The 15,096-nt window shown below is 42.7% G+C and overlaps 1 protein-coding gene across 1 annotated transcript in view; it reads right to left on the minus strand.

The window, feature by feature from the left end:
• Positions 1 to 15,096, minus strand: part of LOC122803603 (regulatory factor X associated protein) — a 55,899-nt gene that overhangs the window by 17,722 nt on the left and 23,081 nt on the right. The window lies entirely within an intron of this gene.

Raw genomic sequence — 15,096 nt, forward strand, 5'->3', positions numbered from 1 at the left:
GTGTGTGTGAATGGTCGCGGTTGTGGTATTCGTGATTGTGGGTTTTCGACTATTCAAAGTCAAAAAGACAGCCAACACCCAGAACGAATGTTTCCAATATTCATTTATTTATTAATTAATTCTGAACCAAACAGACCGGTTTCGGCACAAAGCCTTCTTCAGACTATTCAGTCTCGAAATACTGAAATTCGACATTTCAGTACTTCGAGATTGTATGGAGAATCCATATTATATATATATATATATATATATATATATATATATATATATATATATATATATATATATAATATGGATATATATATCTAAACCCCAAAAAGTCCAAACTCTTACTCTTCACACCAACCCGTAAATCCACCCCTATACATTTCAGTCTCACATCCAACAATGGTACTCTTATTTCTCCTGACCCAACCACTAAACTCTTAGGAATAACAATAGACAACAACCTTAACTTTGACACACATATAAACAACACTATAAAAACAGTTAACAAAAAACTAGAATCCCTTTACAGAATAAAACCCTTTCTTACACCATTAGCTAGGACTGCTATAGCCAGAACCCACCTCATCTCCAGTCTATTCTATGCGTCCCCTATATACACAACCTCAACAAACTCGCAACATCCTATAACAACATTGCTAGATTTGCCACAGGCTCTCCTTTCAAAACCCATCATTGTTTGAACCTAAAACAGCTAGACTGGCTAGAATATCTTAACCAACTTCAGCTTCACCAGCTTACAATAGCCCACAAAATCCTGTACCAACCCAGCAACACTCCAATACTCTCTAGCCTCATTACACCTTATAATAATCTCAAGAATCTACGCTCCTCAAACCACCTTTTGATCAATACTACCAAATCCAACAACTTAGCAGGAGACTGCTTGTTCTCTCACTCTGTTGGGAAATTATGGAATAAACTACCCTCTGAAATCACATCTCAGACCTCTCTCTCACTTTTCAAAAAGAATCTTAAAACTACTTTTCAATAAACACTGGCTATGCTCTTGTACTAACCCTGACCAACTTGTTTCCTTTATACTAACCTCTACCTACAACCTATATATCCTTCCCTTTATAGTTCCTATAGACTATATGATTATACATAAAATTTATGTATTAATGTACAATGTACCTCCTCTGGAAATCACTATGAGCATAATATCTTGTACAAAAAAAATTCCTTTATAAACTAATGCTTTTTATGTAACTACTGCTGTTTTTAATATTATTTTTGTATGTTTTGTTCTTGGAGCTTTTCTCCCCAGGCCTCTACTGAAAATGGACATGTATCCAGCTGGACTAGCCGGTCAACAAATGTAAAATAAAATAAAATAAAATAAAATTAAAAAAAAAAAATAAATATATATATATATATATATATATATATATATATATATATATATATATATATATATATAGGTTCATAGGTTCATAGGTTCATACTAGGCTATCTGCCCGAGGGCATTTACAAGCCTAGCCTATCGTTTTGTGGCTTACGCCACCCCTTAAGTATGGGGAACTATACCCATTATTTTGCTGTGCCTCTGTCGAGCAGTGACACTGAGGTAATCCCTGGGGTATATTTGCGATCTCCCATCCATTGGTCAAGATTTCTCTTGAACAAGGCCAGCGAGGTGCTCTGCCTCACATATACCGGGATTTTGTTCCACAGCATAGGGAGTCTTTGGGTGATGAATCTATCCCTCCAGCACGTCCTATTAATAGCCGTGTCGAGGTTTAAGTCTCCGCCCTTGTGGCTCTGGTGGATCTAGATTTTTGAGGTGAAGCATATTCATCAAATCTGGGTTTGACATGGCCTTGTATGTTAGGCAAAGGTCACCTCTGAGCAAGCGGTGGCGACTGAATAGAGCTGGAGTTCTTTCAGTCGGGCAGCATAGGACAGATTTTTGAGACCCTTTATCCTTTTGGTGAGGAACTTTTGTGGTCTCTCCAGCTGCTGCAAGTGTCGGGTCAGATACATTCCGAATTGGGCATTGTACTCAATCATTGGTCTGATGAGTGATGAGTAAAGACCATGACCTCCCTTGATCTAGATGAGAATCCCTTCATGATAAGGTGGGCAATGTAGAAGGTCTTCCTAACTACTTTAGCTACATGGGTGTCGAATGACAGACTACAATCAACCTGGGTCCCCAAGTCCCTGATAACTTCTTCTGTGCTCAGTGGATTGCCACCTATTTGGTAGCTAGGGTAACCTTGTTTTTCCCGAAGGGTATGACTATGCATTTTTTGGCATTTAACTTTAGGCCATGGCTCTGGCACCAGTTATCCGTTTCTGTGAGACCCTTCTGAAGGATATCTGTGTCAGATGTGTTTTCTACTATGGCTCCCAGTTTGCAGTCATCTGCAAACTTTGTCAGCCATAACCCTCCTGTGTTTGCTTGTACTGAAAAGTAGATGCCAAACAAGAGTGGGCCCAGTACTGAGCCCTGTGGGACCCCACTTGTGACAGGCTTTGAGTCTGACATGGCGCCAGCAACTCTGACCCTGTGGGTTCTGTCACTCAGCCAGTTTGCAACCCATCTTGTGATGTATGGGTTAACATTTAAGCTGCTGAGTTTTTCAATGATACCCGAGTGAGGTATTGTATCGAAGGCCTTCGCCAGATCCAGGTAGGCTGTATGGACTGCCTTTCCTCATCAATGGCTTTGGTGACTGTTTCAAAAGTCAACCAAGTTTAAAAGGCATGATCTGCCTTTGACAAAGCCAAACTGGGTTGGATCCAAGGTCTGCAAATTCCCTATGTCTTTATTTATGAGGTCCATTATGATCCTCTCCATGGCTTTGCAGATAAGGCTTGTCAAGCTAATAGGCGGTAATTTCCAGGGTCGGTGGAAGCACCGCCTTTGTGAAGTGGGACCACAGTTGCAGTGCGCCACCCCTGGGTACATATCCAGAGGTAAGACTTTGATTAAATAGCTGTCCTAGTTGTGGGTTTAATTCTCATTGAGTTCAGGAGCACACAGCCGGAGACACCGCCGGGTCCCATGGATGCTGTGTTTTTTGCTTTGGAGAGAGCAGTTTTAACTTGGGCGTTGGAACTGTTTGGGGGGCTGCAATCGCCTGGTATAGATATCTCTCCTTTTGGGGAGGGGGAGAAGTTTGCACTGAACATGTCAGCCAGTATGTTGGCAATGTCTGTAGGATCAGTAATCTTCACATCATTTTGATTAGTTCTGAGCATATCTGGGAGTTTCCTCCCAGGTTTCTAACATAGCTAAAGAATGCCTTATGATTGTCTTTTGAGTCTTTAGCTATTTTTCTCTCAAAATTTGCTTTGGATGATTTTATGAGAGCTCTTAGTTTTTACTTATAGTGATCAAGGGTGTCTTACCTTTTAAGGATTTTGCTCTATCTTGTAGTAGCTTTCTCCTTTTGTTGTAGAGTTTGTTTATGGCTGGGGTCCACCAGAGTGGACGCTTGCCTTTGGTACAGAGAGTCTTTGTTTTGCTTGGGATTGCCTTATCCATGCAGTCCTGCAGGTGCTGGTAGAAGGCATTTGTGAGTGATTCAGCGGCTTGAGTACTGTTTTCCGCCAGCTCGGGGGCCTTAAAGGAGACCACACTAGTCTTTAGAAGTGTGAAGTCGGCTTTCGAGAAGTTTTTTACTGTGGTCTTTTTTATTTCAGGTGGGGGTGGGATGAGGACCTCCAGCTTAGATTAGTTTGTGATCTGATCTCACCAGTGAGGGGTATACTTCCGTGTTGAACATTGTGCTCCCATGTTCGTGATGATGAGATCAAGTATGTTATCTCCTCTTGTGGGATGGTGACTAGTTGTTCCATGGCATTTGAGTTTATGAATTCCAGGAACTTTGGGCTAGGGTGTTTGGGCTTGAGTAGTGTTCCCAGTCTATATTAGGGTAATTGAAGTCACCTAGTATGATGGTGTTTGGTGATACATTTATCCCCTCTAGTGTTTTCAGGAAGGCCATGTGAGGTTCCTGAGTTTGTGAGGGTGGCCTGTAACATGCTACAATTTGCAGAGCAGTCTTGCCTATGGTTAATTGCACCTGGATGGTCTCCGATGCATCGTGCGTTGCCACCAGTCTTGAGGTGTGGGTGTCCTTGATGAATATGGATACCCCCCTCCTTTCTTGGTATTGTCCGGATTTTGGGGCCGGAACGCATGATATGAGGTAAAACCTGATAGTGCTGGGGTGCTCTCAGGAGCCTTGAACCAGGTTTCTGTCACAGCACAGACATCGATGTTCTCCATATTGAGAAGGGCCTCGAGTGCGTGCATTTTGAGATTTAGACTTCTGGCATTGAGCAGCATTACCCTTAGTTTTTTTTTCCTTTTTTGTGTTCTAGGGTGGTAGGTTTAGAATTTGAGCCTTGCCTGAAAAAGGCACTATGGGGGTGGCAAGAGCCTTTGCCAATATCCGAATCCCAGGGGTGACAGGTGCAAGCCGTCCCTTTGGGCAGCGTGGCTTGTCCAGCATGTCATCCCAGGCAGACAGACACTGGATCCCCTTTGAATGACACCAGTGGTTAAGCCAATTGTTAAAGCTGATCATCTTATCTCTGTATTGTGGCATCATTCTTGGTGAAGGTAGGATACTGCTCAAGGTCAGGGTCATACCTGCCTGGGCTACATAATCAGAGAGCTCCTCAATGTCTCTTTTCATGTAGTCCAAGGAGTGCGTCTCAGGTCGGGGCCTTAAAGGGAGACCACACTAGTCTCTTTAGAAGTGTGAAGTCGGCCGAGAAGTTTTTACTGTGGTCTTTTTTATTTCAGGTGGGGTGGGATGAGGACCTCCAGCGAGATTAGTTTGTGATCTGATCTCACCAGTGAGGGGTATACTCCGTGTTGAACATTGTGCTCCCATGTTCGTGATGATGAGATCAAGTATGTTATCTCCTCTTGTGGGATGGTGACTAGTTGTTCCATGGCATTTGAGTTTATGAATTCCAGGAACTTTTTGCTAGGGTGTTTGGGCTTGAGTAGTGTTCCCAGTCTATATTAGGTAATTGAAGTCACCTAGTATGATGGTGTTTGGTGATACATTTATCCCTCTAGTGTTTTCAGGAAGGCCATGTGAGGTTCCTGAGTTTGTGAGGGTGGCCTGTAACATGCTACAATTTGCAGAGCAGTCTTGCTCTATGGTTAATTGCACCTGGATGGTCTCCGATGCATCGTGGTGCTACCAGTCTTGAGGTGTGGGTGTCCTTGATGAATATGGATACCCCTCCTTTCTTGGTATTGTCCGATTTTGGGGCCGAACGCATGATATGAGGTAAAACCTGATAGTGCTGGGGTGCTCTCAGGAGCCTTGAACCAGGTTTCTGTCACAGCACAGACATCGATGTTCTCCATATTGAGAAGGGCCTCGAAAGTGCAGTGCATTTGAGATTTAGACTTCTGGCATTGAGCAGCATTACCCTTAGTTTTTTTCCTTTTTGTGTTCTAGGGTGGTAGGTTTAGAATTTGAGCCTTGCCTAAAAGGCACTATGGGGGTGGCAAGAGCCTTTGCCAATATCCGAATCCCAGGGGTGACAGGTGCAAGCCGCCTCATGGCAGCGTGGCTTGTCCAGCATGTCATCCCAGGCAGACAGACACTGGATCCCCTTTGAATGACACCAGTGGTTAAGCTTCAATTGTTAAAGCTGATCATCTTATCTCTGTATTGTGGCATCATTCTTGGTGAAGGTAGGATACTGCTCAAGGTCAGGGTCATACCTGCCTGGGCTACATAATCAGAGAGCTCCTCAATGTCTCTTTTCATGTAGTCCGGAGGCATCGCCTCAGGTCGCTCACACCAGCATGGACAATGACTGAGTCATATTTGTACCTGCTGTTGAGAGACCTGAGTGCTTGCGTTATGTGGCGGATTCTAGCCCGACAGGCAGCTACTGTGACCTTCTCCTTACTCAGTCTGGTGAGCGGAACGCCAGTGTGCCTGACTATCGAGTCACCAATGACTAGTGTGTCTGGCATTGTGTTTGGCCTTAAGGGCTGTGACTGTTTGACACTCTGACTGTGAGGTCTATGTGTTGCAGGTGCTGTGTTCTGAGGTGGTGGTTGTTTGGGTGTCTGCTTAGGTGGCCTCTGCTGTTTTGGTAGATTTTGTTCAGAGCCTCCAGTATGTCTTTGTGTGTTTATGTGTATGATTTGAGGTTGTGATGGTACTATGTGAGACTGGGTCTATAGTGTGTGTGGTAACCTTCTCCTCCTGACTGGTCTTGCCAGTCCTATGTTGAGAGAGCTCAGCCTCCAGTTTGGCCGTATAGTTGCATCTCTCGCATGTATTTGTGTTTTGTGGGAGGAGGAGAGGGTTGTCTGTGTACATGAGGCAATTGTAACATTGCTTCAAAATTCCCAGGTTCACCAGCTGAGCAGGAGAGGACACTAGCAACTGATCCGTCGACATGCTAGAAGGAATAGACAAAAACTTTGAAAAAGATTCGGGGACGGGTGACAGAAATGGGGTTTGCCTTTTTGGGGTACTATCTATGAAAAGAGTGCCGATCAAGGTAATAAGTACTGTAGGAGCAAGTGCTAGGTTTAACAGATAGAGAATAGTCTACTTGGAGTCAAGTAGAGATGATCTTTTAGTTATAGGATACGCTGATTAGATCAGTAGTATAGTTCGAGGAAGGTAGTTTTAAGGGAAAATTTGAAGAGTGTAATTTAGGTAGCCCTAATAGTTTAAATCTGCTTAACCGCACTGCCCTAGTGTGCAACAGTAGCAGCTCCGCGAGCTACGCTAAATCAAGGGCTTAAATCAAACGCTGCGTTTAGCGTTTTATATCAGGGGCTGAAAGAAGCTAGAACTGGCCCAAAACGACCAATAAACTACAAGTTGCTGGCTGAAACCTCACAAAACTGGACCAACAGGCAGCTCAATGCTTCCCACTCCCACTGGATAGCAAAGGAACTTCCTCCTTTCCAAATTAGGTAAAGAATCAGTAACAGGAACTGCAAACAAAGTCCAGGGATCAGCAAGCTCTGAAACTGGACTAATCTAGCTTAGCAAGGCGGGAAAACAAGAGATATTTTTGGTTTTTTTTTTTTTTCAAGAGACAAGCAGAACAGATACAGTAAACACTTATAAATGCTATAAATCGGCTATCCCAGCCTACACAAACAATTTGCAACAGTTACAGATATTTAAAGTAACAAACTGAGAAACAAGTGCAATATCAGAATAAATGCAGAATAAAACAGTAGCAATGTATCAGCAAACAGGCGAAAATACAGTAGCAAGATAAATAGAAGTGGAAAGCCACAAAAAATACTTATATCAGGTAAAGTCGCTTTTGCAGCTCTCTGAAGCTTGGATTACTCTGCTGGCCACCACGAGGATCTTGTGCTGAGTAGGTACAAGCCAAAAAACGCGCGTTTAGCGTTTTTTATATCAGGGGGCTGAAAGAAGCTAGGAACTGGCCCAAAACGACCAATAAACTACAAGTTGCTGGCTGAAACCTCACAAAACTGGACCAACAGGCAGCTCAATGCTTCCCACTCCCACTGGATAGCAAAGGAACTTCCTCCTTTCCAAATTAGGTAAAGAATCAGTAACAGGAACTGCAAACAAAGTCCAGGGATCAGCAAGCTCTGAAACTGGACTAATCTAGCTTAGCAAGGCGGGAAAACAAGAGATATTTTTTTGGTTTGTTTTTTTTTTTCAAGAGACAAGCAGAACAGATACAGTAAACACTTATAAATGCTATAAATCGGCTATCACAGCCTACACAAACAATTTGCAACAGTTACAGATATTTAAAGTAACAAACTGAGAAACAAGTGCAATATCAGAATAAATGCAGAATAAAACAGTAGCAATGTATCAGCAAACAGGCGAAAATACAGTAGCAAGATAAATAGAAGTGGAAAGCCACAAAAAAAATACTTATATCAGGTAAAGTCGCTTTTTCAGCTCTCTGAAGCTTGGATTACTCTGCTGGCCACCACGAGGATCTTGTGCTGAGTAGGTACAAGCCAAAAACGCGTTTAGCGTTTTATATCAGGGGCTGAAAGAAGCTAGAACTGGCCCAAAACGACCAATAAACTACAAGTTGCTGGCTGAAACCTCACAAAACTGGACCAACAGGCAGCTCAATGCTTCCCACTCCCACTGGATAGCAAAGGAACTTCCTCCTTTCCAAATTAGGTAAAGAATCAGTAACAGGAACTGCAAACAAAGTCCAGGGATCAGCAAGCTCTGAAACTGGACTAATCTAGCTTAGCAAGGCGGAAAACAAGAGATATTTTTTTTTTTTTTTTCAAGAGACAAGCAGAACAGATACAGTAAACACTTATAAATGCTATAAATCGGCTATCACAGCCTACACAAACAATTTGCAACAGTTACAGATATTTAAAGTAACAAACTGAGAAACAAGTGCAATATCAGAATAAATGCAGAATAAAACAGTAGCAATGTATCAGCAAACAGGCGAAAATACAGTAGCAAGATAAATAGAAGTGGAAAGCCACAAAAAATACTTATATCAGGTAAAGTCGCTTTTCAGCTCTCTGAAGCTTGGATTACTCTGCTGGCCACCACGAGGATCTTGTGCTGAGTAGGTACAAGCCAAAAAGCAGCGTTTAGCGTTTTTATATCAGGGGCTGAAAGAAGCTAGAACTGGCCCAAAACGACCAATAAACTACAAGTTGCTGGCTGAAACCTCACAAAACTGGACCAACAGGCAGCTCAATGCTTCCCACTCCCACTGGATAGCAAAGGAACTTCCTCCTTTCCAAATTAGGTAAAGAATCAGTAACAGGAACTGCAAACAAAGTCCAGGGATCAGCAAGCTCTGAAACTGGACTAATCTAGCTTAGCAAGGCGGAAAACAAGAGATATTTTTTTTTTTTTTTTCAAGAGACAAGCAGAACAGATACAGTAAACACTTATAAATGCTATAAATCGGCTATCACAGCCTACACAAACAATTTGCAACAGTTACAGATATTTAAAGTAACAAACTGAGAAACAAGTGCAATATCAGAATAAATGCAGAATAAAACAGTAGCAATGTATCAGCAAACAGGCGAAAATACAGTAGCAAGATAAATAGAAGTGGAAAGCCACAAAAAAACACTTATATCAGGTAAGGTCGCGTTTCAGCTCTCTGAAGCTTGGATTACTCTGCTGGCCACCACGAGGATCTTGTGCTGAGTAGGTACAAGCCAAAAAACCCGCGTTTAGCGTTTTTTATATCAGGGGCTGAAAGAAGCTAGGAACTGGCCCAAAACGACCAATAAACTACAAGTTGCTGGCTGAAACCTCACAAAACTGGACCAACAGGCAGCTCAATGCTTCCCACTCCCACTGGATAGCAAAGGAACTTCCTCCTTTCCAAATTAGGTAAAGAATCAGTAACAGGAACTGCAAACAAAGTCCAGGGATCAGCAAGCTCTGAAACTGGACTAATCTAGCTTAGCAAGGCGGGAAAACAAGAGATATTTTTTGGTTTTTTTTTTTCAAGAGACAAGCAGAACAGATACAGTAAACACTTATAAATGCTATAAATCGGCTATCACAGCCTACACAAACAATTTGCAACAGTTACAGATATTTAAAGTAACAAACTGAGAAACAAGTGCAATATCAGAATAAATGCAGAATAAAACAGTAGCAATGTATCAGCAAACAGGCGAAAATACAGTAGCAAGATAAATAGAAGTGGAAAGCCACAAAAAAATACTTATATACACACATACATACATACATACATACATACACACACACTCACGTGTATATTATATGACATTAGATATGACTTCTAAGACATGAGTAAGGAGGGTTACAGTGCAGACATTAGGAATACATAAAATTGAGGGAAGGACTGTGGAAACATTTGTTGCTAGACATATAGCATTTAAAGAGGGAGAGGGTCATCTTATAGCTGATAAGGATAATGGGGTTACAAATATTTGGGTACATATGGACACAGAAATAAGTGGTGGAGAGTATTTGAAAGGAAGCTTAAAAAGAAACTGAAATGGAAAATGGGGATTAAGGTAGGAAGAAGCTGAAGAGAAGTGTAAAAAGGTTTGCTGTTTAGAAGGAGACAGAGGTTATAAAGGGATAGAAACTGACGAATGGAGTTACCCATGTGAAGAGCACTTGTACAACCACATGTGGTTTAGGTGTTGCTTTAGTAAAAGCTTGAAGGCGGAAAGTTTCATGTCTGTTTAGGTATGTTGGGATGGTTTTCCAGAGTTTAGACAGGTGTAAATAATAACAGGTTCACAAGCTGTTACTAGACTAATGACCACTAGGGACCTTACAAGCCTAGCCAAGCACCCCAAACCATTTGGGTCCCAAGTATCATGGGTGTCTATAAGGGAGCATGTTAATAGAGAGGTAACTACAGATTTGTTAGGATAATACTTTTCATACTGACAGCCTCTGTCCATAAGAGACAAGGGGGCCAGACCAGGGGCAAATGTATTTCCATCGCAACTGTCACGGTTTGTTTAAATAGGGTCAGGAATGAACAGTGTTTTACACATATGGGACACATCTGTCTCTCCAGCATCTTCTGTTTATGTCAAAAGCAAAGTTCGGATCCCTGGATCTAGTGTTTCTGGTGTTGTTTGCTTGGTGCATGTGTAATAGATTAACCAGAGCTGGGTCTGAGGAAGCCCTGCAAGATAGGGAAAAATCTCCACTCAGCAGCCTATAGGAGACTGAATACACACAGCCTTTAGGTTATCAGTGCAGGACAGGGTATTCATACCCTGAATTCTCCTGTTGAGAAACCTTTGTGAGCGTTTCAACTTTTGCAAATATCTGGTTAGAAGCATGCTGAAGGGGGCACTGTATTCAACGATAGGTCTGATAAGGGCCGAGCAGAATGGTACTACAACTTCATTGGACCTGGACGCCATACCATTACCTATAAATTGGGTGACACTGAAAGAATTTATCATCATCTTAGCTACATGCTGGTCAAAGGCCACATTGCTGTCTACATATTTTCCCAGATCCCTTACTGGGTTTACTCATTGGGGCATTTTATCAATGGAGTAATTAACTTGAAATGACAGTTTCCCAAAGGGCATTATAATGCATGTTTTGGCACTGGTCATTTACCTTTGTTAAATCCACTTCCAAGATGTTGGTGTAATTGTGTAAAAATTGTCCAGAAGACAAGACACAGCAGATGTAACACTTGTATATCAACGCATACATTTAAAAATTCTTTGTTTATTGTGTAATGTTGCAGATCTCTGTAAATGCCTTAGCTGTTATTCACTTCTTCCAAGACTACCTTTAGGTCTGTCCCTCGCATTCGTTATTCCCTTCACAGATCAATCCCACTATGCCTTCAACAAGGCTCTTTGCTGTATCTATCAACTCTTTTCTAATCCTTACATATTTTTCTAGGATTATGCTAGTTTTGTTTCCAAACTCATGTCCTTGTCAATTTCTGAAATAAAAGTAGTCAAACTTTTACTCCCCCAATGTACCCCTTAGTTTCTGTCATGCCCCCAAACTTTCCTCAACAACAAACGTAAATGGGCATCTGGAACAAAAACTGCAAATCCACAATGTGATAAACAAACTTCATTTTCATCTCTTTTTGTAGGAGCTCTGGATGCAGACAGACCCTGCACCATTTCACCAGCACTCCTCTATAAAGCCTCCACTCTGTGTCCTTACAGGCTCACAGTCACCAGAACTGCAAATGTTGCCACACATGGAGTCTTGTCATTAGTCTATACAGAAGGATAATGACTTCCTGGAGTTCTGCTGGTGGTACTTCTTCCCCAGCACCCCAACATCCAAGCAGCCCTCACTGCTGTTTTCTCACACGGTTTCCTTACTTTCATGTCATATTAAGAGCATCCAAGGCTCCTTTATTTCTGTTGGAGCCACTATTTTCCCTCCATGCATAAACTTTCAGAGCTTTCTGTCCAAATCACAACGTTTTACAGTGGTACTGTGATTATGACCACCCTTTAGTTATTTTATCTTATCCTATACCTAGTTTTGATAATTCTCCTCTAATAACCCCTACCAGCTTCAGTTTATCCTAACACTGTTCCATAAAGCCCAGCATGTTAGTCTTGAATATTCAAAGCAGTCATGTCTCTGTATTTCTTCACTGAATGGATTTTTGAAATTATCAACTTTTATGGACTGCCCCAACGCTTCCTGGAATTCATCAATTCCAATGCTCTGGACCAGCTCATTCTTACCCCCACTAGAGGAAGCAACATCCTTGACCTGGTTATTACTAACATGGGCAACCGTTGCTCTACACCAGTAGTCAATTCCTCCCTGGTTAGATCCTACCACAAACTAATCATCATGGAAATCCACATCTCACCCACAACCCCCCCCCCCCCCAAAGGTAACCACCATGAAAAACTTCTCCAAAGCTGACTTTGGGCTCCTAAAAACAGAGGTGGCACTCAGGTCACTCCACAACAAATACAAGTATGACTCTGTCACTGTCCATGTGGGTGTAAATGGCCTGAGATGCACCTCCCTGGACTACATGAAAAGAGACATGGAGGACATCTCTGATTATGTGGCCCAGGCAGGTATGACCCTAGCCCTGAGCAGCATCCTACCATCGCCCAGAATGATACCGCAGTACAAGCAGAAAATGACTGACTTCAACAATTGGCTAAGTTTCTGGTGTCGTTCTAAGGGAATCCAGTATCTGTTTGCTTGGGATGACATGACTGACAGACCTCGATGCTTTGCCAGAGATGGCCAGTATCTGTCACCCCTGGGTTTCCAGATACTGACTAAGGCTCTTGTCACCCCCATAGTGCCTTTTTTAGGCGATGTTCCAAATACCAAATTACCACGATAACAGCTATAAATAAATGCAATCTGAGAGTCATGCTGCTCAGTGCTAGAAGTCTAAATCTCAAGATGCACTTGCTCGAAGCGCTCCTCAAAATGGAGAGCATCGACATTTGTGCTATAACAGAGACCTGGTTTAAAGCAGCAGAAAGCACCCCTGCGCTACCAGGCTATAACTCATTCCACACCTTTTGGCCACAGAACATGGACCGAAGCTCCAAAGGCAGTGGTGTTTCCATATTTATAAAGGATATGCACACCTCCAGACTAGTAGCCCAACATAACGCATCTGAGATACTTCAGGTACAACTAACATTGGGTAAGGCAGCGATTCAGGTTGTAGCCTGCTATAGGTCCCCAACCATGTTCCAAGACTCTCACTCCACATTCCTAAGCACCCTGGAAACTATTAGGGACCAACCCAACATTCTCATACTAGGTGACTTCAACTACCCCTCCATCAACTGGGAAAACTACTCATGCACCAATACACTGGCCCAATGCTTCCTGGAATTCATCAGTTCCAATGTCCTGGACCAGCTCATTCTTAGCCCACTAGAGGTAACATCCATGACCTGGTTATTACTAACATGAGCAACCGTTGCTCTACACCAATAGTCAATTCCTCCCTGGTTAGATCCGACCACAAACTAATCACCATGGAAATCCACATCTCATGCACACCTCCCGCAAAGGTAACCACCATGAAAACCTTCTCCAAAGCCGACTTTGGGCTCCTAAAAACAGAGGTGGCTAACTTCATAGCACCCATGTTAATAGAAAATATATGCATGACTGCTAAATCATACACCAATGCACTGTACGAACACGTACATAAATGCATGGAACTAGCCATACTCAACAGAACCAAGATGCTCTCCTCCAAAGAAATGAAGCCAATTTGGTGGTCCCCTGCCATTAATAAACTCTACAACAGAAGGAAGAAACTGTTGCAGAAAAAAGGTGATGTCCCAACACTGGAAAAACTCCCTTATTAGCCTCAACAAAAAGTTGAGATCCCTCATCAAAACCTCTAAAGCCAGCTATGAAGGCAGAATTGCGGCAGACACTAAAAACAACCATAAAGCCTTCTACAGTTATATCAAGAATCTCCATGGCAATACTCAGGTTTGCTCTAAGCCAACAGATATTGCCAACATACTGGCCGACAGATTCAGTGCCAACTTTAACCCTCCCCCCAAAGGACCATTCACAATACCGGAGGAATGCCAGGCACCCAGCATTACTGCAGCACAGGTTAAAGCTGCATTGTTCAAAGCCAAGAATACAGCTTCCATGGGACCCGTCAATATCCCTGAATGCGTTTTACATGAACTACAAAGTGAACTGGCACCACAACTGTGTGCCCTGTTCAATCACAGCCTCACCTTGGGCTTTGTCTCTACCGAATGGTGCACTGCTACAGTAATCCCTCTCCATAAAGTAGGAGCGACTACAAACCCTGGGAATTATCACCCCATTAGCCTGATGAGTCTGATATGTAAGGCTATAGAGCGCATCATCATGGACCTAATTAACAAGGATATAGAGAATCTCCAACCTCTAGATCCTACTCAATTTGGTTTTGTGAAAGGTAGATCATGCCTGCTCAACTTGGTTGACTTCTTTGAGTCAAGTCACCAGAGCTATGGATGAGGGCAAGGCAGTTCATACAACCTACTTCGATCTGGCCAAGGCCTTTGATACCATTCTCCACTCAGGAATTATTGATAAACTCACCAAACTAGGGATCAATCCCTATATCACTAGGTGGGTTGCAAATTGGCTCAGAGATGGAACCCACAGTTTAAAGTAGACTCCAAGTCAGACTGCTGACCAGTCACAAGTGGAGTCCCACAGGGATCGAAACTGGGTCCTTTCCTGTTTGGCATCTACTTCTCAGAAGTCCAGGCCAACACAGAGGGATTCTGGCTGACCAAGTTCGCAGAGGACTGCACACTGGGAGCCATTTTTAACTCCCCCAAGTGATGTAGACATCCTAGCCTCAATGAGACCAATGATTGGTGTCGAAAACATGGCCTTACTCTTAATGCCAAAAAATGCATCATCATCCACTTTGGGAAAAACTCAGTTCCCAGTAATTACCACATCGATGAACATTGAAGGCGTTATAAGAGATCTGGGGACACAGGTTGACAGCAACCTCTCCTTCGACCACCACATTTCCACTGTGGTCAGAAAGTCCTTCTATGTGGCACACATCATTACCAAGGGTTTTGCATCCAAGAAGAAAGAGGTCACCATCTCTCTCTAGTCTTCCTTCATT

This window comes from Protopterus annectens, chromosome 5.part1 (genome assembly GCF_019279795.1).
Source record: "Protopterus annectens isolate FY-2018-M chromosome 5.part1, PAN1.0, whole genome shotgun sequence".
Taxonomy (NCBI): domain Eukaryota; kingdom Metazoa; phylum Chordata; order Ceratodontiformes; family Protopteridae; genus Protopterus; species Protopterus annectens.